Source organism: Ascaphus truei, chromosome 4, assembly GCF_040206685.1.
Source record: "Ascaphus truei isolate aAscTru1 chromosome 4, aAscTru1.hap1, whole genome shotgun sequence".
In the NCBI taxonomy this organism is placed as follows: domain Eukaryota; kingdom Metazoa; phylum Chordata; class Amphibia; order Anura; family Ascaphidae; genus Ascaphus; species Ascaphus truei.
This window is the reverse complement of record NC_134486.1, coordinates 101015198-101036821: the sequence shown is the minus strand read 5'-3', so window position 1 is coordinate 101036821 and position 21624 is coordinate 101015198. Positions and strand designations below refer to the sequence as shown.

At 45.6% G+C, this 21624-nt stretch overlaps 1 protein-coding gene and 1 long non-coding RNA gene across 3 annotated transcripts in view; one reads left to right on the top strand and one right to left on the bottom strand.

Moving 5' to 3' along the window:
• Positions 1-6900, bottom strand: part of RRBP1 (ribosome binding protein 1) — an 85833-nt gene extending 78933 nt beyond the window's left edge. The window contains exon 1 of one of the 2 annotated variants that reach the window (XM_075596282.1): positions 6741-6900. The gene's annotated coding sequence lies outside the window, so the exon portion shown is untranslated. The remainder of the gene's footprint in view (positions 1-6740) is intronic. The other variant, XM_075596283.1, reaches the window with a different exon arrangement.
• LOC142492969 (uncharacterized) lies at positions 2392-8261 on the top strand. The gene is made up of 3 exons (XR_012800943.1): positions 2392-2748; positions 5310-5412; positions 6747-8261. It is a non-coding gene; the product is annotated as an uncharacterized LOC142492969 (long non-coding RNA).
• Positions 8262-21624: the final 13363 nt, after the last annotated feature.

Sequence of the window (21624 nt, the reverse complement as noted above, 5' to 3'; positions counted from 1 at the left end):
ACTAAATAAACATTTATAGGTCTCAAATTGTGGTAAAAAGCATTTAGTCACACAAGAAATGAGTCTACTTTCCCACAGTAATACATGCTGGAAGTAACCCATTGCATTTATACAAAACAAATTAAGAAAACAGATCATGTAATGCTACATTTGTTTGCATAATTAACTATAAAATAGTGGTCAACATAATGTTTTCTTCCTGTTGACAGTAACAAGCATTTATACCAATTGTGTAACTCCTTAACCCCTTGAATACCTGAGAGTCTGCTGAACCGGAGTCCCACGGCCCATCCGGAAAGTCGCAAACATGTGGATCGTGCCTGATCCCTGAGGTATCACATGATCGCAACCCAATGTGATGACATGAACCGAAGAGTGAATGCGATCGCCTTTGTAAAATACATAATAAAAGGGCATGACGTACAAAGTATGTTATATGGGCCTTCAGAGTGCCAGCCCTCAGGACTTACGTTGTATGTCCATACGGCACTTAAGGCGCTTATAGTGCCGGCAACGGCGACACGACGGTCAGGAGACAGTCGATGGAAAATCAAATAGAGATGACGTCCAGCGATCATGACCAATCCAATGCATGTGTGTTGCCGCGACGTCGCTGGCACTATAAGCGCAGCCTTAGAAGTTAGACCTATCACTGCCGTTATGTACTGTACACATTGGTCCTAGGAAAGATTGTACAGTAAAATTATCTCCCGCTCTAAAGCGCTTAAATCAAGGAAAGAAACAGAACTGAATAATCAGTGAGAGAGTTCTGACCGCTGCTCTGTTTGCTCCTCATTGAAGGCTCTTCATGAATCTGCATTAATGCTGGGCACCATCACAGTTTAATGTATAACCCCCATGGTTGCAGCATTCATATGGGAAGAGAAAATCACCGATACAGAAAGCTTTTGGTTTTTATGCAGTAAACCCTTCTAATTTATTCGTCAAAAGAAAAGCTATGGGGTCGGCAACTGCCTTTTTGTATATAAAATATTTTGTTATTCTTCATAAAGGGGCTGATTTTGTGAGACCTACTGTATAATTTTCCGTTTTGAATGCCATATACAGGCATACCCTGCATTAACGTACGCAATGGGACCGGAGCATGTATGTAAATCGAAAATGTACTTAAAGTGAAGCACTACCTTTTCCCACTTATCGATGCATGTACTGTACTGAAATCGTTATATACGTGCATAACTGATGTAAATAACACATGTGTAACAGGCTCTATAGTCCCCCTGCTTGCGCACAGCTTTGGTACAGGAAGGGAGCCGGTATTGCTGTTCAGGACGTGATGACAGGCGCATGCGCAAGCTGCCATTTGCCTATTGAGTGATATGTACTTACTCGCGAGTGTAATTAAAGGGAGTGTACTTAAAGCGGGGTATGCCTGTAGCTTGGTTTACCATTTCTGATATTCAGTACTTATTGTCCGGTAAGAAGCCCCTTCACATGCAGAGCTCACCCAGCAAGAAGAAGTGCAACACCGGCCTCAGCACATGAAGTTTGATCTGGGCGTGTTCCCTTTCCCTCTTTAAAGAAATTACCAAGCAGGGTTTCAGGTACGAGAGCTCTGATAGGTAATTGTGGTGAAGTTGTGGGATGGAGAGGAAAGCCGGGTGACGTTAAGATAAGAATTGCCTTGTCAATTGACTGGTTGTAGCGCCTACAAACTGCTGCCACCTACACTTGTGAGATGAAATATTGTTGCTATTACTGCAACTAGGCCTTCTTTTCAAGAAAATAATTAAAAACACAACACTGTTAACAATTGCATTTATTTATACATAACCCTATATAATTTTCAAGCTGTCATTTGCAAATTAATAAAACACTCAGGAGCTGTGTTACTACGATGCTGAAGAGGATGGTGTCTCATCTCAGGTTTTACTGCCCCAGTGTTTATCCAATACCTGGAAAGAGAATTATTGGGGCACAGATTTTCAGCAAGAAACAGGGCCCAGGCAAAATTGCTGAGCAGGGGAGTTAATTTTGAGTCACGGTTGGGGAGCAGGGGCTTGCTACAGTTGAGCTTGGCATTGGGTCATGGCTGTCAAGACGAGGGGGGGACTGGCCCCAGAAGTGTAAAGGACAAGTCAGACAGAGACAGGGTCAGCCAGTCCTGTTCCTCTACCAGGCCCAGGACAACAGCCTAGGCCAGTGGTTCTCAACCTTTTTTGAGCAAGGGCACCCCTGAAAGATTTTTTAAATCTAAAGGCACCCCTTCTCTTCAGACCTCAATCATCCCCTCCTCGCTTCAATGCTTACAAGCATGCACACACCCCCACACTCCACATTTATCCCCCTTCTCACACAGCACACATTCACCCCTGCTTCTTACTTCTTACCTTCTTTTCTCCCACAAAAAGCGCACGCCTCTCACACCCTCCCCATGCAAAGCCATCACACACTCCCCAGAAATCCCTCTATCCTCCTCACACAATGCCATCACTCCTTTCCTCTCACACAGGTCAGTTGCTCAGCGGGTGTGTCCTATACCGTCTGGAGTTGAATAGGGTTCTCTCACTCTCCTCTGTGCCGGGCTGAGAGGCAGATTGCAGGCAGAGCAACCAGCTGAGTTTTTGCCCTGGAACAGCGGCACCCTTGTCAGAGGGTCACGGCACACCAGGGATTCCCTGCAGCCAGGTTGAGAAACACTGGCCTAGGCTGTACCCACTCTCAGATAGCTTGATAATACCAGGGTTGTGATTTCCCAAATTGCTCTAATAGAATTATCTCCAAAAGGTAAGCAAATTCCTTGATGCCCATTGGCCGGTTATCTACACTTCAGATATTATTTGAAAGTGGGAAGGGAAGGTGTTTAGCATATGCGGAGGGTAAGAAAGTTATGTAGTAGCGAGCAGTGAGGGAGAATGGTTTCAGAAGATACGCAGGGAGGGATAAGGCGAGAAATTACTGCTGGGATATAAGGATGGGCAGAGGAGTATGGAGCTTTGAAATGTGAGAAGAAAGTTATAGGTGAAACAGAATTTCATAGAAAACAGGAAGTGGGAAGTAAAGGGGTAGAACCTTCTAGGACAAAAGTGAACCAATGGCATGTTTAGTAGGTTAAATGTAGCGGATTTACATATTTGTTTTAAAAAAAAAAAAAGGTAAAGTATATATATTTTAAAATCCAGGGTAAACGAAAGCTTTGGAGGGTTTTTATAATCTTTAGCGAAAATAGTTAAGCAATAAAATGATCAGTACTCAAAACGAGAGAGGAGGTATAACACACAAACATCAGTAGACTATTTTTTTTTACCTAATCTATTGTGATAAAGGCTGTTTGAGGAATCTTGCACCTACTTGAAACTTGTCAAACCCTAGGTATTTATTTGCTGTGACATTATACATCAGTCAGATACAGGACCCAGGAAAAAGAATTCCGGTGCATAGTCTCAAGCAAGAATTGCAAACATAGAAAAGATACAGGGAAAAAACAGTGTATTATTAAGCAAATTATTGCAATTATTTAGTTGGTGGAACAGATTTACAAATCAACTTGTAGGTCTAATTCCATTATAGCAACAATATTTCCAAAATTCAACTCAATGTATTAATAGTCAGATTTCTATAGTTGACTAATTAGTGAAAGATAAATTCCCAAATCAACTTGAAATTCCTATTCTGTCAATACAACAATACCACCAAATGGTGGTTAATATTTAAATTCCAAGCAGGCTCAGAATAAAGTATATTTAATTAAGGTGGCTTTCACCTGATCTGGCAACTTCTATAGATATCCTCCTGTGTTTCTAAATGGCAGCAGGTGAGTTAGTGCAGTATGTACTTGTCACCCAAATGGAACTCAGAGGTACTCTCTCATTTCAGGATATTGGCTTGATATAAATAGGAGAGAATATCATGGTACAATACATTTAATAATTGAACTGGCTTAAAACAATATTGCACAGAACAGCATTTGTGTGTCAGTGTTGTGGATAGCTTCCCAGCTTAAATTGACAGTCTCTGTCCCTCCTTGTTCCGGTCTGCCCGTAACCCGGCTTCCAACGGCGAAATCCGCAGCCTCTCTTCTCTCCCGGCTTGTGCACAGCTTGGGAGAGGTAAGATACCAGCGGTATTCACTGGAGCGAGGGAATACAATGCGTCTCACAGACTATGGTGGTCTGTAAGGCTCAATCCAGTGTGTTTCACGATGGTGCTTCGTCAGGGATGTCCAAAAAATTCCTGACGAAGCACCATAGCGAAACACATTGGATTGATCGTTAGACCACCATAGTCTGTGTGATGCGTTGTATTCCCTTGGCCAATCGGGAGTCAGTGGCTTGTGCGAGTGCTCGTGGATAGGACACGGGCACGCTCCAGTGAATACCGCTGGTATCTTACCTGTTGCAAGCTGTGCACAAGCCTGGAGAGAAGGAAGGCTGCAGATTTCACCGTTGGAAGCCAAGTTGTGGGCAGAACAGAAGGAGGGACAAATATTGTCAATTTAAGCTGGGAAGCTATCCACAATGCTTATACACAAATGCTGTTCTGTGAGTGCAATATTGTTTTAAGCCAGTTCAATTATTAAATGTATTGTACAATGATATTCTCTCCATTTATGTCAAGCCAATATACTGAAATGAGAAAGTATTTCTGAGTTCCATTTGGGTGACAAGTACATACTGCACTAACTCACCTGCTGCCATTTGGAACCACAGGAGGATATCTATAGAAGTTGCCAGATCAGGTGAAAACCGCCTTAATTAAATATACTTTATTCTGAGCCTGCTTTGAAGTTTAATATTAACCACCATTTGGTGGTATTGCTGTATTGACAGAATAGGAATTTCATGTTGATTTGGGAATTTCTTTCACTAATTAGTCAACTATAGAAATCTGACTATTAATACTTTGAGTTGAAATGTGGAAATATTGTTGCAATAATGGAAATGGAAATAAAAGTTGATTTGTAAATACATCTGTTCCAACTAAATAATTGCATTAATTTGCTTATTAATTCACTGTTTTTCCCTCTATCTTTTCTGTTTGCAATTCTTGCTTGAGCCAATGCGCCGGGGGATATGTTTCTTTTTCCTACTCACTGTTTGGAGGGATGTGGAAATCCCTCTTCGGACTCTGGCTGCTGGACTGAAGTATATCCCATACTGGACATTACTTGTGGATTTGATGTTTTTTACTTCTATAAGTTCACAATACACATTCACAAGTTTGTTAAGATTCATTAGTTTAGTGGATAGCGTTGCTTCCCTTCTTTTCGTTAGATACAGGACCCACTGAAAATTAGAACCTATTAGTTTTCCACATGGCACAAATAGCTACAATTACCATTTCAACAGGTTTGCGTTTTTCGAAGGAGGCTAATTAGGATGACAGATGCATTCCAACCACAAGACAACAACCTTCCAATTGAATTCTGGTCCTTAAATCTACAAAGCATTGGTAGGAAATATCATAGGCAACTTTATTTTTCAGTATCAGTAAAAAAAAAATGTTTTAAGTGAATATATAAAAAATGCTTTTTGATGTCTAAAGACCAAGGCAAACTGTTTTAGATGCTAATTAGGTCAATTCCATCGAAATATGGTTGTCCTGTAGGATGGAGATTGCTCATAATCCTTCCAGACCGCTAGATGGGTTAAGCAGACGTGTCCCTCTCACAGCAGCAGATCAGATGAGAAATGGACACGTAAGCTACTTCTGGAGGCAGGTCACAGACTTGGACTCCTCAATGGATTTCGTCTTCAGCACTTTCCCCCCCTCAAAGTTTCCATGACCAACCAAAAAAAAAAATTGTGAGATTTCACTACAATAAGATCTCATTCAAGATCCTGGGAGTTCCCTTGGAATCCCCTGCAGTATGTACCGTATCTTCTTGGAGAAAATGCATCTACTACTCCCCTACAGAAACTCCATTATAACAAACTGTTATACACACCCTTTGTAGATACATCCAATTCACATCAAATAAGAATGATATTAAAATATGTATATTCTAGTACTAACATATACAATGATCACCTTCTGAAGGCTTCAGAGCTGAATATGCCATTCGAAGCATATTCAGCCTTGACGCGGTGTAAAAGGGGTTTGGGGGCAATTAAATAAATCCAATGAATTTCGGGCTGAGGTCCGCAGAAGTGCTCTCTGATTTTTGGTTTAGATCAGTTGGATTGAACAAGACTGACACGTAGAGAAATCAGACACCCCCTCCTTCCTCTTCCCCATGCAAAGTCCATGCAGGTATCAAAGTTTTCTAATCAGATGCCACAGCTCGGGAACATGGGGGATTGACATAGGAGCCCTATACAAAAGTACCCTTTCCTTTGGTAAAGGTCTGACATCCTTATACACCAATACGCAGCCCAAGCCTTCTTTGCCGTCCATAACGTGCTTATTTGAAATATGTCCCAGTGATTACTGCGCTTATTTAACATAAAAACGCCGTTTACCATTAAAAAAGCTGCCAAAAAATGCTGTAGTTACAATTCAGCAATAAGTTATACTGTATTTCAGAAAACGGGTACAGCTAATAGGTTTTATAGAATGTGAAGGTGATAACACTGCTGTACACAGTATTGTGTTACCAGCTTGAAACAATATGAACTAACCACCCAGCTGTGATCCAACAAAGTCCAGTGTCATATCCCTGGTTCAGCAGAGCATCCCTAGAGACCAAGCTGCCCCATGGCTCTGAAACACTGGTGCTTCCTTGCACGGCATGTGCAGGAATACAACAATGACATGTTCCTGATTGTGACTTTGCTTACCTGCAGAATCAAGCCCAGAAGGTTCTGAGAAACGTTCCACTGACAATGCACTGGAGAGGATCACACAATGAGGCAGAGTCTGTGACTGAGCTGCAGTACAGTTGGAATCCTCCTGGCACAGACTCACTCTCTGAGCCGGCTCAGCCTCCCTGCTGACTCTCTGGAGTCGTGGCACTTTTTCTCTTCTTTTTTTTTTTTTTTTTTTTGCAATGAAACTTTATTAAGCAACAGTTAACGAACAAAAGTAATGGAGTTCTATTCCATGAACCAGTTTCTATGATTTGTTTTGTCTCTACATTTTCTTCCACGTTTATCACATTTTTTTGTAGTATGTAGATTGCTTTCTGTTATTTTTCTTCATTTGGTACATAGTTACATACATTATTAGATGAGGTTGAAAAAAGATGTGTCCATTAAGTTCAACCTATGCTAAATTTAGATGATAGATATTTTAACCTATATTTATATTTACAGTATATTGATCCACAGCAGTGTTTTTCAACCAGGGTTCCTACAGATGGAAGTCTCCGGTTCCATCTTGTCCTCTTCGTGGCAACGGCCACTTCTGCGCATGCGCTGGAGGTGACGGACGCTTCTGCGCATGCGCTGGCGGTGACGGAAGCTTCTGCGCATGCTCGGTCAACACAGTCCAATTACGTCACTTCCATTACATACTTCTGCCTCCATGAAGGAGATGTGTGCCAGGTTCCAACAAAGAAGTTTCACTTCAAAAAGGTTGGAAACCACTGATCCAGAGGAAGGCAAACAAAAAACCCCAGAGAAGCATCATCCAATGGGCTGGTAATGCATGTATAACTTCCTTAAAACAGACATCTGAAACTTCCCGCCTCAGCCCGGGATCACTGAGGAGCCAGGCAGCGCAGCACAGCCTCACCCGCCGAGACAGGCACAGCCCCATCCCTAAATTCTAGCCCACCTACAAAAGGTGGCACCTCATCCCATGCTGCTGGAAGCCCCAGGAGCTGGCCACCAAAGCCCCCCTCAAGTGGCTCTCCAGCGCTAACAAAACACCTCTTAGCATCTCCGCAAAAGCCCCTGCTCCCGAACCTCCATGCAGCAACACAGTCATAGGGGCTCAACCCCACTCAGCGACACTAGTCCATCTGCTTCCCTTCCTACAGCCACCATCATTTGTTACAGAGCCTGATCCAGGGGTGGGCACTCCCTACAATTGCCCACCTGACAACACCAATTGCCCTTCCCCCGCCCCCCTTGTATTAGAGTTCTAGCAAAGTGACAGAGGAAAGGAAGAATCTTAGCAATTGTTTAGCGGGAGAAGATACAAGTTTTGGACAGAGCATGACTATGAATGGAGTAGGACAGGGAGGAGTCAAATATCACATCTAGGCAAAGTGCTTTATTGGCTGGATAAATGCTTGCTCTGGTTACTGTGATGAAGAAAGGGGATAACAGGTTTAAGGGAAAATATGAGAAGCAAAGTTATTTATATTGAGAATAATTATCTTCGACTGCTTCTTTGTTCTACACAAAATAAACATATGAAGAATTTCTAGTTGGTTACAAGTGTGCAGTTATGTTTAATATACCTTTCTGTTGCAGCTTTTTATTTTTTCAGTTTATGGGGAATGCTGTTGAAGTTGTATTGCACTCTTGAAGCTTGGTCCAAATATTATACATAAAAACATTGTGTTTCTTACCTGAACCTGACAATGTCAAGCAGACCTGAAGAAATCTTGTGAAACAGAATTATGTGCAAAATTTACAATCCAAATTGAAAACAAATAACTCTGTGTGAAGGGTAATTTTAATTACTTTGCTCTCCCGGATGAAAATTAGGATTCAAATAAGAAGTCTTTTTAGAAACAAAATTCAAATTAAGGAACACATCGCCTTGTTAGATTTTTTATATAATACCTGTTTTTGTATGTTGTATTCATTTTCCCACACTTCCGTAAAGAGGTACAGTCTACCATTTAATACAATAGCAAACCCCTTGCTGTCAAGCACATTCATAAAGGCTTGGACACTCTCTATTTACTACAGTATACTGCAGCCCATATCCAAGTGGCCCATTATAAGTGGCATGACTACAGAACAACTGAAGTTTAAAAGGAAGTTCAAAAGAAGTGAGGAAGAAGTGGACACCCCATCTGGCCCTGATTCCTGAAATTGAACTACACTGGAAAGGAGGATATCATCTATACCAGACTGCATCATTACTGCTGTGATGCTGCCTTTACCATTTATATTTGCTGTGACTTCACTTCTTCTCAAATTATGCACTTCTTTTTACCAGCCTCAGTATGTCTCTAACTCCATTCATATATCTCCATCTCTCCTTCCTTCACCACTTCTCTTTTCACATGAACTCCTTTCTTACCTGCATCCTCTGACACCACACAGCTATATCCCCTGCACTAAAACAAACCCCTACAAATCATCCTCACACATCCTCTTTCTATCCATGCTTCTCCTCCTTGCTTCTGGGAAAATCTCTCCCAATCCTGGTCCCTGTCTTATTCCTACATGCGCTCGTCCTCGCCTGCCAACTGCAACCTCTACTCCTTCTGGTGTCAACCCCTCCAACCTCATACCCATCCCCTGCCACCCTCCCTCCTCTCTCCCTTTCTCCTGTGCCCTTTGGAATGCTCGCTCCCTCTCTTACAAGTTCCTCTCTGTGCATGACTTCTTTCTCTCTCACTCCCTGCTTCTCTTTGCTATAACTGAGACCTGGCTCACTCAGTCTGACTCTGCTCTGGAAGCTGCCCTCTCCTACGGTGGCCTTTCCTTCTCCCACACTCCGCGCCCTGATGGCAGGGGTGGAGGCGTGGGGCTCCTGTTCTCCTCTCTCTGTCGTTACCAAACCCTTCCTATTCCTCCCTCTCTTGCTTTTCCCTCCTTTGAGGCTCACACTGTCCAGATTTTCTCTCCTCTCCCTGTTCATGTGGCGGTCATCTATCGCCCACCTACCTCTACTCATCCCCCTTCTGCCTTTATCTCTCACTTTGAATCCTGGCTCTCTTTCTTCCTCTCCTCAGACTCCCCTGTTCTTTTCCTTGGGGACTTCAATTGCCACATTGATGACCCCTCTCTCCCTTGAGCTTCCCGCTTTCTTTCTCTAACCTCTTCTTTTGGCCTTCAACAGTGGACTGCAGCCAGCACCCACAAGGATGGCCACTACTTAGACCTGGTTTTCACTAAGAACTTCTCTCTCTCCGATTTCTCAATTTCCCCTTTTCCTCTCTCTGACCATCATCTCATCTCATTTTCTCTATCTCGCTTCTCCCCTTCTCCACCTCCATCTACACCCCGGTTCTGCAGAAACCTGCGCTCTATTCACTTACCTGACTTTGAGTCCACTTTATGCTCCTCCCTCTCCTCTCTCAGCTCTGCTACAGACCCCGACAACCTGGTCAGGAACTACAACTCTGTCTTGTCCTCCTCTCTTGATCTACATGCCCCACTTTCCCTCTGCCGCACTCGCCCTTCTAACCCTAGACCCTGGCTAAATTCCCACACACGCATGCTGCATTCCTCCACTCGTTCCTCTGAACGCCTCTGGAGGAAGTCTCACACTCTCGCAGACTTCCTTCACTACAAATTTATGCTATCCTGTTTCAACTCTGCCCTCTCGCAAGCTAAACAAGCCTACTTTTCTTCACTAATCAACATGCACAAGTCTAACCCACGCCGACTGTTCTCTGTCTTTGATACTCTACTCAAACCACCCTCAGCTGCCTCTCCTTCCTCCATCTCCGCTCAGGACTTTGCTGACTATTTTAAGGAAAAGGTGGAATCCATACGTCAGAACATCCCCTCTGTTTCTTCTTCACATCCTACACCTCTTCCTAACTCTCCTCCTGCCTTCCTTGACTCTTTTTCCACTGTCTCAGAGGAGGATGTGTCGCTGTTGATCGCCACTTCTCCCTCTACCACTTGCCCTCTTGACCCCATTCCCTCCCATCTCCTAAAACCTCTTGCTCCTACTATAATCCCTACGCTCACACACATTTTTAACTCCTCCCTCTGCTCTGGAACCTTTCCATCCTCCTTCAAACATGCAACAGTCATACCATTACTCAAAAACAGCAAGCTTGACCCTACTTGTCTTTCTAACTATCGACCTGTCTCCCTCCTGCCTTTTGCCTCTAAACTCCTTGAACGTCTTGTATTCTCTCGCTTGCTCCATTTTCTCAACACCTATTCTCTCCTAGACCCTCTACAATCTGGCTTCCGCACTGCTCACTCCACGGAAACAGCCCTCACTAAAATAACTGACGACCTCCATGCTGTCAAAGACAGAGGTCATTATACTCTGCTCATATTACTCGACCTCTCTGCAGCATTTGATACTGTGGATCACCCTCTTCTTCACATTCTCCATACTCTTGGTATTCGGAACAAAGCTCTATCCTGGATCTCATCCTACCTCTCCCATCGTACTTTCAGTGTCTCTTCTGCTAACACCTCCTCCTCCTCTATTGATCTCTCTGTGGGGGTACCCCAGGGCTCTGTTCTGGGACCTCTTCTCTTTTCTCTGTACACACTCTCTCTCGGTGACCTAATAACATGTTTTGGGTTTAAATATCACCTCTATGCTGACGACACACAAATATACTTTTCAACACCCGACCTTACACCTGCTATACAGACCAAAGTTTCTGAATGTCTCTCCGCTATATCATCCTGGATGGCCCTCCGTCGCCTTAAACTCAACATGGCTAAAACAGAGCTCCTCATACTTCCTCCCAAACCTGGCCCTACTACCTCCTTCCACATTACTGTTGGAACTACGATCATTCACCCAGTAGCCCAAGCACGCTGCCTAGGGGTCACACTCGACTCCTCTCTCACATTCGCCCCTCACATTCAAAACATTTCTAAAACTTGTCGCTTTTTCCTCCGCAATATAACAAAGATACGCCCTTTCCTCTGTTGCTCGACTGCTAAAACTCTGACTCAGGCCCTCATTCTCTCCCGTCTTGATTACTGTAACCTCCTGCTGTCCAGCCTTCCTGCCTCTCACCTGTCTCCCCTACAATCTATCCTAAATGCTGCTGCCAGAATCACTCTACTCTTTCCTAGATCTGTCTCAGCATCTCCCCTCCTGAAATCCCTCTCCTGGCTTCCAATCAAATCCCGCATCTCACACTCCATTCTTCTCCTCACTTTTAAAGCTTTACACTCTTCTGCCCCTCCTTACATCTGAGCCCTAATTTCTCGCTATGCACCACCCCAACTCTTGCGTTCTGCTCAAGGATGTCTTCTTTCTACCTCCTTTTTATCTAGAGCCCTCTCCCGCCTTAAACCTCTCTCACTGACTGCCCCACACCTCTGGAATGCCCTTCCCCTCAGTACCCGACTAGCACCCTCTCTATCCACCTTTAAGACCCACCTTAAGACACACTTGCTTAAAGAAGCATACGAATAGCACTGTGAACATTCTGAACACATGATACATAAAGCTTGGCCCCCTGCAGACGCACTTACCAGAACTCCCTCCTACTGTCTCTGTACGTTCTCCCTACCTACCAATTAGATTGTAAGCTCCTCGGGGCAGGGACTCCTCTTCCTTAATGTTATGTTTGTCTAAAGCACTTATTCCCATGATCTATTATTTATATTATCTGTTATTTATTCGATTACCACATGTATTACTACTGTGAAGCGCTATGTACATTAATGGCACTATATAAATAAAGACATACAATACAATACAATACAGTATATGAATACAAGTGACTTAGGAATTATTTAGCACTAGGTTCAAAAACAAACATGCCTCCTGCTCCATATCAAAATCAAAAGATAATAGCACACCGGACTTATCAAAATCAGTTCATAAAATGAACATGCTTAGGGCACATGAAGTTCTAAATCAATAATAAATAACATCATTATTGTAAAGAACCATTTTTTTCCTTAAGGACCTTCATCAGTATTAGTGAGAGGAAATACAACAATAATCACAATTTGTACTGAATTTCTCCAATCTCTGAGGTAGTCATTGACGTCAACATAAGGACGGCAAGACGCAATGGCTTCACAGCATGACAACACAATTGCATAAAAATTCAGCAACATCACTGCATATGATTAAAGTAGTTCTTGATGAAAGGCAGCGGTGTAGTTTTAAAAATCTGAAAGTTATTTTACAGTTGTCTGTAAAATTAAGTATTATATCGAGTCTAAAAAAATTGCCCTTCTGCATTGGTCTATTTCTAAGTGAGGATTGATTGGCATTATTTTCTATGCAGAGACCTAAAGAAGCACTGTGAGAAGAACATAAGTGGTCAATGGACACCACTGTTCATTGCCTGGTACATCTCATTCAGCACTATCACAATGAGAATGAGTAAAGCCTCTTTCTGGCAGATGTCCGAAAGTAATGGAAAGTATATTTCATTAACAATTTTAGTGCTTGGAGGACTATATATACAATATACCCCTGATGAAGTTGCCAATACTGTTGCGCTGAAACGCGTAGCGTTACGCAATAGGACTGTTCACCAAGGAGTATGGGAGAAGCAAACAGCACTATACGGACAGGAGCTGTGGAACCACGAGAGGTATAGCGATTGTGCTGGGGGACTACTATGTGGATGCACATCTCTGAAGTGTACCCTAGATCTGGAAGTGGATACACAGCACACACCGCTCAACACGAGGTTTCAGCTCTCCATCTGTGGAATACCAGTCACTCCCAGATGAACCTTGTACTTTGTACAGATCCTATGTGCATGTTCTATCTACTTTTGTGAGTGGCCTAATTTTATCAAATTTTTATTCAAATATTGTACCAATTTACGCTATGGAGGCCGCACTGTCCTTTTTTGTTTTATAGTGAATTGAGGAAGGTGGTTGCTCCTGTTGATAGCTGTTCGGCGTTTCTAGCATTTTTATTCTCATTTTTTGGCATTTTTTGCTGCTTGGCATTTTTTGTTTCTTCTTACGTTTCTGTATTCCCTCCTTCCACCTCCTCTTTCCCTTGTTCGCCTTTCCCTTGTCTGTCTGTCTGTTTGTCTTGTGTTGTTTGCATCTTTCAGGCTCACATACCTAGCCTTTGTGAATATATCCACCTTGTTATTAACACATTCCTTTCCTCTCTCATTTTCCCTCTAAACATCTATTGTGATATATATCCATTTATCCCATTTTGGTGCTGTATTTTCTACTGTTTTTATATATATATATATATATATATATATATATATATATATATATATATATATAAAAGTATACATTACCGCATAGCAGCAAAAAGGGAGACAGCACTCAGGTGAATGAAAATAAATGTATTAAATACAGCACATAACTCCAACGTTTCGATCCCACAGGGGGATCTTCCTCAGGGTGGTGCCACCCTGAGGAAGATCCCCCTGTGGGATCGAAACGTTGGAGTTATGTGCTGTATTTAATACATTTATTTTCATTCACCTGAGTGCTGTCTCCCTTTTTGCTGCTATGCGGTAATGTATACTTTTATTATTTATATGGGACATGCACCTATTCATTATTGAATTTCTATTGGAGTGCCAGTGATTTTTTATCATATATATATATATATATATACTAGCTGAGAGACCCCCCCCCCTCCCTCCTTTACAGCTCTGTTTGTCCCCCTTTACAGCTTCATGCAGTGTGTGTGTGTCAGTCGTGTGTGCGTCAGTCAGTCAGTGTGTGTGTGTGTGTGTGTGTGTGTGTGTGTGTGTGTGTGTGTGTGTGTGTGTGTGTGTGTGTGCGCACGTGTCAGTGAGTCTGACGCAGAAACACAAACACACACACACAGACTGACTGACGCACACACACACAGTCAGTGTGTGCATGTGTGTGTGCCTCAGTCAGTGTGTGCGTGCGTGTGCGCGTCAGTCAGTGTGTGCGTGCGCATCAGTCAGTGTGTGCGTGCGTGCGGCAGTCAGTCAGTGTGTGTGTGCGTGCGTCAGTCAGTTACTGTGTGTGTGTGTGTGTGCGTGCGTGTGCGCGTCAGTCAGTGTGTGTGGGTGTGTGGGTGTGTGGGTGTGTGCGCGCGTCAGTCAGTCAGTGTGTGTGTCAGTCAGTGTGTGTGTGTCACTGTGTGTGTCAGTGTGTGTCCGTGTGTCCGTGTGTGTGTCAGTGTGTGTGTCTGTGTGTGTGTGTGCACCAGTCAGTGTGTGTGTGTGTGTGTCACTGTGTGTGTCAGTGTGTGTCCGTGTGTGTGTGTGTCCGTGTGTGTGTCAGTGTGTGTGTCTGTATGTGTGTGTGCACCAGTCAGTGTGTGTGTGTGCGGCAGTCAGTGTGTGTGTGTGTGCGTGCGTCACTTAGTCTGTGTGTGTGTGTGTGCGTCAGTCAGTGTGTGTGTGTCAGTCAGTGTGTGTGTGCGCGTCAGTCAGTGTGTGTGTGTCAGTCAGTGTGTGTGTGTGTGTGTGTGCATGCGTCAGTCAGGGTGTGTGTGCGTGCGTCAGTCAGGGTGTGAGTGCGTGCGTCAGTCAGGGTGTGTGTGCGTGCGTCAGTCAGGGTGTGTGTGCGTGCGTCAGTCAGGGTGTGTGTGCGTGCGTCAGTCAGGGTGTGTGTGCGTGCATCAGTCAGGGGTGTGTGCATGCGTCAGTCAGGGAGTGTGTGCGTCAGTAATGGGGTGTGTGCGTGCGTCAGTATGGGGTGTGCGTGCGTGTGGCAGGCAGTCGGTGTGTGTGTGTGCACGTCAGTCACTCTGTGTGTGTGTGCGTCAGTAAGGAGGTGTGTGTGTGCGCGTGGCAGTCAGTCAGTGTGTGTGTGCATCAGTCAGTATGTGTGTCTCAGGTGTGTGCGTTAGTCAAGGTGTGTGTACCTCCTTGCGCCAGCCGTTGCTCCCGGCCGCAGGGGAGGGTTGTGGGGGGGGGAGGTTACCTTCTTGCGCCACCCGGTGCTCCCGGCCATGGGGGGGTTGTGTGGGGGGGGGGGTTACCTCCTTGCGCCACCCGGTGCTCCCGGCTCGGCCGCGGGGAAGGGGTGTGAGGGGGGTTTACCTCCTTGCGCCACCTGGGGCTCCCGGCCGCGGGGGGGTTGTGTGTGTGGGGGGGAGGTTACCTCCTTGCGCCACCCGGTGCTCCTGGCTCGGCCTCAGTGGGGTTTAACTGCTTGCTGGTGCTCCCGGCGGTAATATGGGGCCCCGATGAGAAGAGCCGAGTGGGCAGGCGGCAGCGTGTGAGAGGCGGCGGGAGTTTTGCTGGCGGCGTGTCGAGAGGTGAGGTGGAGGAGGCTTGGCGCTGGGGAGTCTGAGGTTTTCGGTGAGGGGTGGCGGGGGGGTTGTGGTGAGGGGGGGCGGGGGTGTTGCGGTGAGGGGAGGCTGGGTTTTGCGGTACGGCGGGGGGTTTGCGGTGAGGGGAGGCTGGGGTTTGCGGTGAGGGGGGGTTTGCGGTGAGGGGAGGCGGGGAGTTTGTGGTGAGGGGAGGCGGGGAGTTTGCGGTGAGGGGGGGCGGGGAGTTTGCAGTGAGGGGGGGCGGGGAGTTTGCGGTGAGGGGGCACAGGGGTGTGTGTGAGACACTGTTAGAGCACACCAGCCAATGAGAGATGTGAAGGGCAGGGGTAGGGGTGAAGGGCAGGCATGGGGGGGGGTGGAGGGCAGGGGTAGGGGGGTTGAAGGACAGGGGTATGGGGGGGGTGAAGGGCAGGGGTAGGGGTGAAGGGCAGGGGGGTGAAGGGCAGGGGTAGGGGGGGTGAAGGGTGGGGGTGAAGGGCAGGGGTAGGGGGGGTGAAGGGCAGGCGTGGGGGAGGGAGTGGAGGGCAGGGGTAGGGGGGTTGAAGGACAGGGGTAAGGGGGGTGAAGGGCAGGGGTAGGGGTGAAGGGCAGGGGGGGTGAAGGGCAGGGGTAGGGGGGGTGAAGGGCAGGGTTGGGGGGTGAAGGGCAGGGGTAGGGGGGGTGAAGGGCAGGGGTAGGGGGGGTGAAGGGCAGGGGTAGGGGTGAAAATGAGGTACAAATTGTTGGCAGGAGGAAAATGTCCCTCTCCACACACACACACGACGGGAGTGAGAGGTGGTGGAGAGTGGGACTGGCGCAGATCCGGGGAGGCTTCTTGGCCCCCCAGCGGCCGGGGAGGTAAGGGAGCGCCGGGGAGGTAGCGCCGGCGAGGTAAGGGAGCGCTGGGGAGGTAGCGCCGGGGAGGTAAGGGAGCGCCGGGGAGGTAGCGCCGGGGAAGTAAAGGAGCATTGGCGGCTGGGGTAGGAGGGCCGCGCTGCACTTCCCCTCCGTCCGGGAGCTGGTGCAGGGCGGCGCACGTGATGGGGGGGGGAGGACAGAGGGTGTGTGTGTGTGTGTGTGTGTGTGTGTGTGTGTGTACCTTTGGCCCGTCACTCCGCCTCAGGCCAATGAGAGGTGTACGGGGGCGGGCAGGCCAAGGGACCAATCTCATTGGCCTGAGGCGGAGTGATGGGCCCAAGGGCCAATGCGATTGCCGCTAGGGACAGGGAGACACATACAGACAGGGGAGACACATACGACGGTTTCAGAAATATATATATATTTATATATATATATGTAACAGTATTTCCCCCACCCAATCGCAGATAGGGGCAATTACAGGGTGTGTGGTGCATATACCTGCTGGCAACAGGAGAGCTGAGTCATCCGCCGATGATAGTGGGGACAAAGGAACAGGCTTCTGGGGTTCATACCCCACATATCTCCTTAGCAGTGCAGCGCCTCCATCTGCCGTAGGCTCCAGAATCTCAAGGTGATCTCCCACGGAAGAACTTATTACCTCTCCCACCACTAAGGTCACGGACAAGGCAGGAGGTATATTGCAAAACAGGAACAGGTTTATTACTACACTCTGCAGTAACAGTTACACGGCAGTCTTCTGCCAGATACAGTGTCAGGTCAGCTATCACTGAAGATGGTCCATGGACCATCACTAAAGGCAAAGGGCACCCGCTGGCATCCTATCTCTTACACAGCTGACAATTAGGGCCATGATTGTGTAGTTCGTCTCCCTAAAGTGAGTAGGCTTTACTTTTATGGTTTTGTTTTTTGCCTTAAAGGGACAGCCTACTGTATATAGTGTTTGCTGTGTAGCAGTCCCACTCCGTGGACAAATAAAGCAGGCAGAAGCCTCAGGAATCGAGTATTTTGCTATGTGTCCTCTATATCAGGGGTGCGCAAACTTTTTCCCGTCTACACCCCTGCCTGCTCTCGGCACCTCTCCCCCCACCTGCTCAGCCCCAGTGTCAAATGACACGTGGGGTCATGTGATATAAGACATTGCCATGGTAACGTGACATCACGTGACCCTGCAGCGTCATTTGAGAACACGTAACTGGAAGGGAAGGGAAGTGTCTTATAGAGGCCTTGCTCGGTCCCCTGGCATTTCATTTAAATGCTCGGGGGGAGAGTGCGGGACCTCTATAACTGCCACACACCCCGCCCCCCCCCACTTCTGTTTCGTACCCATGCTCTATATTACCTGGAAAGACCATGTTATAACGAGTCCCAGACAAAAGTAACACTGGCCTCAAAGATCTTTTGTCACAATATATATAGAAAACAAATACATACAGCCGCGGCCCCTTTTATTCTCCAACATCTCCGAATTTTTTCGGGGATTTTTTCGAATGCCATGCACTTCAGCGCACTTCACCATGTTCATGCCGCATTCTGACCGCATTCATACCGCATTCATGTTGCATTCAAAACCGCGGTTGATGTGTTTATTGATAATGTTTCGGATTTAATTGGTTGCAATTCTTCGTGTATCCGCCAGATGGCAGATATTCATGAATTGTAATGCGCATGCGCTTCAGTAATGTGTCGACTTGCAGGTGTTTAAAAGAATACCACAGTGGCCCATTGTAAATTGGCCTTGGGACTGAAGAAGTTACAATAATGTATCAATTTAGGCTTTTCATATTAAAACTAAATGCGCAGTTTCTGTTGTTCTATTCTCCTGAGAGTTCCGAGATGAGTGCACAACTGCAGTCCGTGTTCCAAAAACCCGACAGAACGTACGCTTATTTAATATGGGCCGCGATCAATGCAACAGATGATAAGATGGCAATAGTTGGTCAAATTTATCAGTATTGTATCGAAAACTATGACTTTTACAAATTTTCACCACATGCTCATGTGTGGAAGCGTGCAATAAGGAAAAAGTTATGTATCGATCCATGTTTTTTTCGTATTGATCCCGATGTTATTGGAGGGTATTGATGTGTATCACCGGATTTTTCCCGTATCTATGATCATGGAGACTTCAAAAGGCAAAAGGTCATGTTAAAACCAACTAAGAAACGTTTGTCGCAGGCAAGCAATGCGCCAGCACCAGCACCGGCTTCCAATAACGGTCCGACCGTCAGTGACAACCCTTGCTGTCTGTCCCCGCCCGGATACCTGCAGCCTGAGCCAGATTTCGCGTACAGATTCCAGCAAGCTTGCATATACCTAAGCGATTTCCAGCCTCATCAGCTGACTACAGGTGTAGTAGTCCCGCTGTCACCTGTCAACTACGTGTATAATCAAGAAAACGGGACTGGCAGTGGCTCTGCACCAGCTGATTGGCAAAGTCTATGGTGAGTAATATTGCCGTATTTTATTCTGTTTTTGAAATATCAATATCTATGCACAGTCAAGCGATTCTCCTGTAAGCAATATCATTGACTGAGCAGCTTCTACAGTATATACTGAACAATTGGTGTAAAGCTTGGCGCATGCGCATTGGAACCTTCTTGAAACGCATATGCGTGTCATCACATCGACAGTAGGCACATGCGCATGTGAACAGGAGACGCCCCCCGAGAAAATTATTGGTGGGACTGACTGTGGGAACTTCTTTAGGGGACTGACTGACCATTACAGTAAAACTTTTACTTTTGTTTTTCCTCAGAAAAGAAAACTTTGTCATTTCATGCGGAAAACGGCAAATGGAGGGATTTCGATGGATAATATCGCTTTGTGTAACAATGCCTGCACATTGCTGAATCTGATTAAAAAAAACACGTACCGGAGTCTACAGTTTAGTGGCCGTTGTTATTGATTAGGATAGAATACTGTAACTGAGAGCTTCATAGAAAACCTGAAACAGTATGCTGTTGTTTTCAGACCGTATACAATACTTTTTTTTTATATATACTGTATAATAAACCCAAAAAATAAAAAGTATGCATTTATTCTACATGTATTCCAGTACATATGTGTATTCTATACCCGTACAGCATGTATTGTTTTAATACTCTTGTGATGTACAGTATTGAGCATGCCTACAGTATACAGCATGCCTGGACTGTACTGTACAGTATGTTCTAGAAACACTGTATTTTGTTACAGTATAAAAGGAGACAATGGAACAATTTAAAACAAATCAACATTTTCTTCTATTGGTGGATTAAGTACAAAAACATTTATTTACAAATACAATTTAAAAACATTTTAAATGTACAGCAATTCAAAACATTAACAGGTGTATGGTTTACTGCTAGTGAAAACATTTATGTACAGAAAGTCAAAACATTTACAGTAGGATGGTGTACAGAACAGTCAGTCAGGCCTGCACAACTCCAGTACTCGAGGGCCGCAAACAGGCCCGGTTTTAAGAATAACCTTGAAAACCGGGCCTGTTTGCGGCCCTAGGGGACTGGAATTGTGCAGGTCTTGTGTACAGTAAGTAAAAACATTTCTTTATTAATACAAGTTAAAACACGCAACATCTCCTTTATTAAAGTACAGAAAGTCAAAACATGTACAGCACAACAGTATGATGTTATTAAAAAAATTCTTTATTCATAAAATTTAAAAAACGCAACATCTCCTTTATTAAAGTACAGAAAGTCAAAACATTTACAAAAACATTTACAAAAACATTTACAAAAAATAAACAACAGTTGAACAGTCACGCAAATTCGATCCCCACCAGATTGTCCTTCCAGAGCCGAGGCCTTGTATGGCGCAAAATGCCATTAATGGAGTCTCGAACGATTTTCATTAAAGGATCTGAAATTGAAAAATAGCTCCGCAATTCCTCCACAATAGTCTTTCTTAAATTTTCAGGAAGCGCCCTTTTTTCGCGATTTCCTTTGTAGTTGACATTTTTGGCCCACCCGCAGTACACCAAGTAGGACACGTGGTGCTTAAAAATTAACATGCCATACTTCTGGGGTAAACCAGCACTCATCACCCTATACTTCTCCCTGAGTGCCGGTGGCAGCTCGCGCAGGATGATGTCGGGCAAGCGTATGTCGGTTGGGTTCTGGGAGCGGTTGTGCTTCTGGGAGCGGGTGTGCTTGTGGCGGCGGGCGAGGGTAGGTTGTCTGTGAGGAAGCTTTCCTCCTGTCTTGGTCGCCGTGTTGTCTCCTGGCGTGGTCTTGACGGGGTTGTCATGTTATCCTCCTCCTCAACGGCATACATGTACACAAATTCTTCTGGTGGAGGGGTGTGCTTGGTGTTGGAAGGTGGTCGAAGGTCCCATTCATCACATCCATGCCACCCTCCTGCTCCGGCGTCGGGGATACAGGGGCATGAACACCGAGCAAATTATGTATCCCCGCTATGTCAGTCTCTATCTTCTCCATCTGTCGATCTATCTTCTCCATCCGTTGATTCATCTTCTCCATCCGTTGATCCATATTTAGCATGGTCTCTAAAAGCAGATCTATCTTTACCAGCATAGTAGAGTTCCCGGGGATATCCACACAACCCATTCAGCATGCGATCTAACGAGCTGGTTCTTGTGCATGGTGTGCTGTGGACATCTGGGTGGATGGGTGCTATGGAGGATGAGATTGGGATTCCCTGGAGAGAAGCGGCAGCGTAGTCGAAGAAGGATGGAGGAGGTGACCTGTGGATTTCCGGGAGATAAGCGGCAGTGTCGTCGAAGAGGGATGGAGAAAACGACCTGTGGATTTCCGGACGAGAAGCGGCAGAGTCGTCTAAGCGTAATGGAGAAAGTGACCCATGGATTTC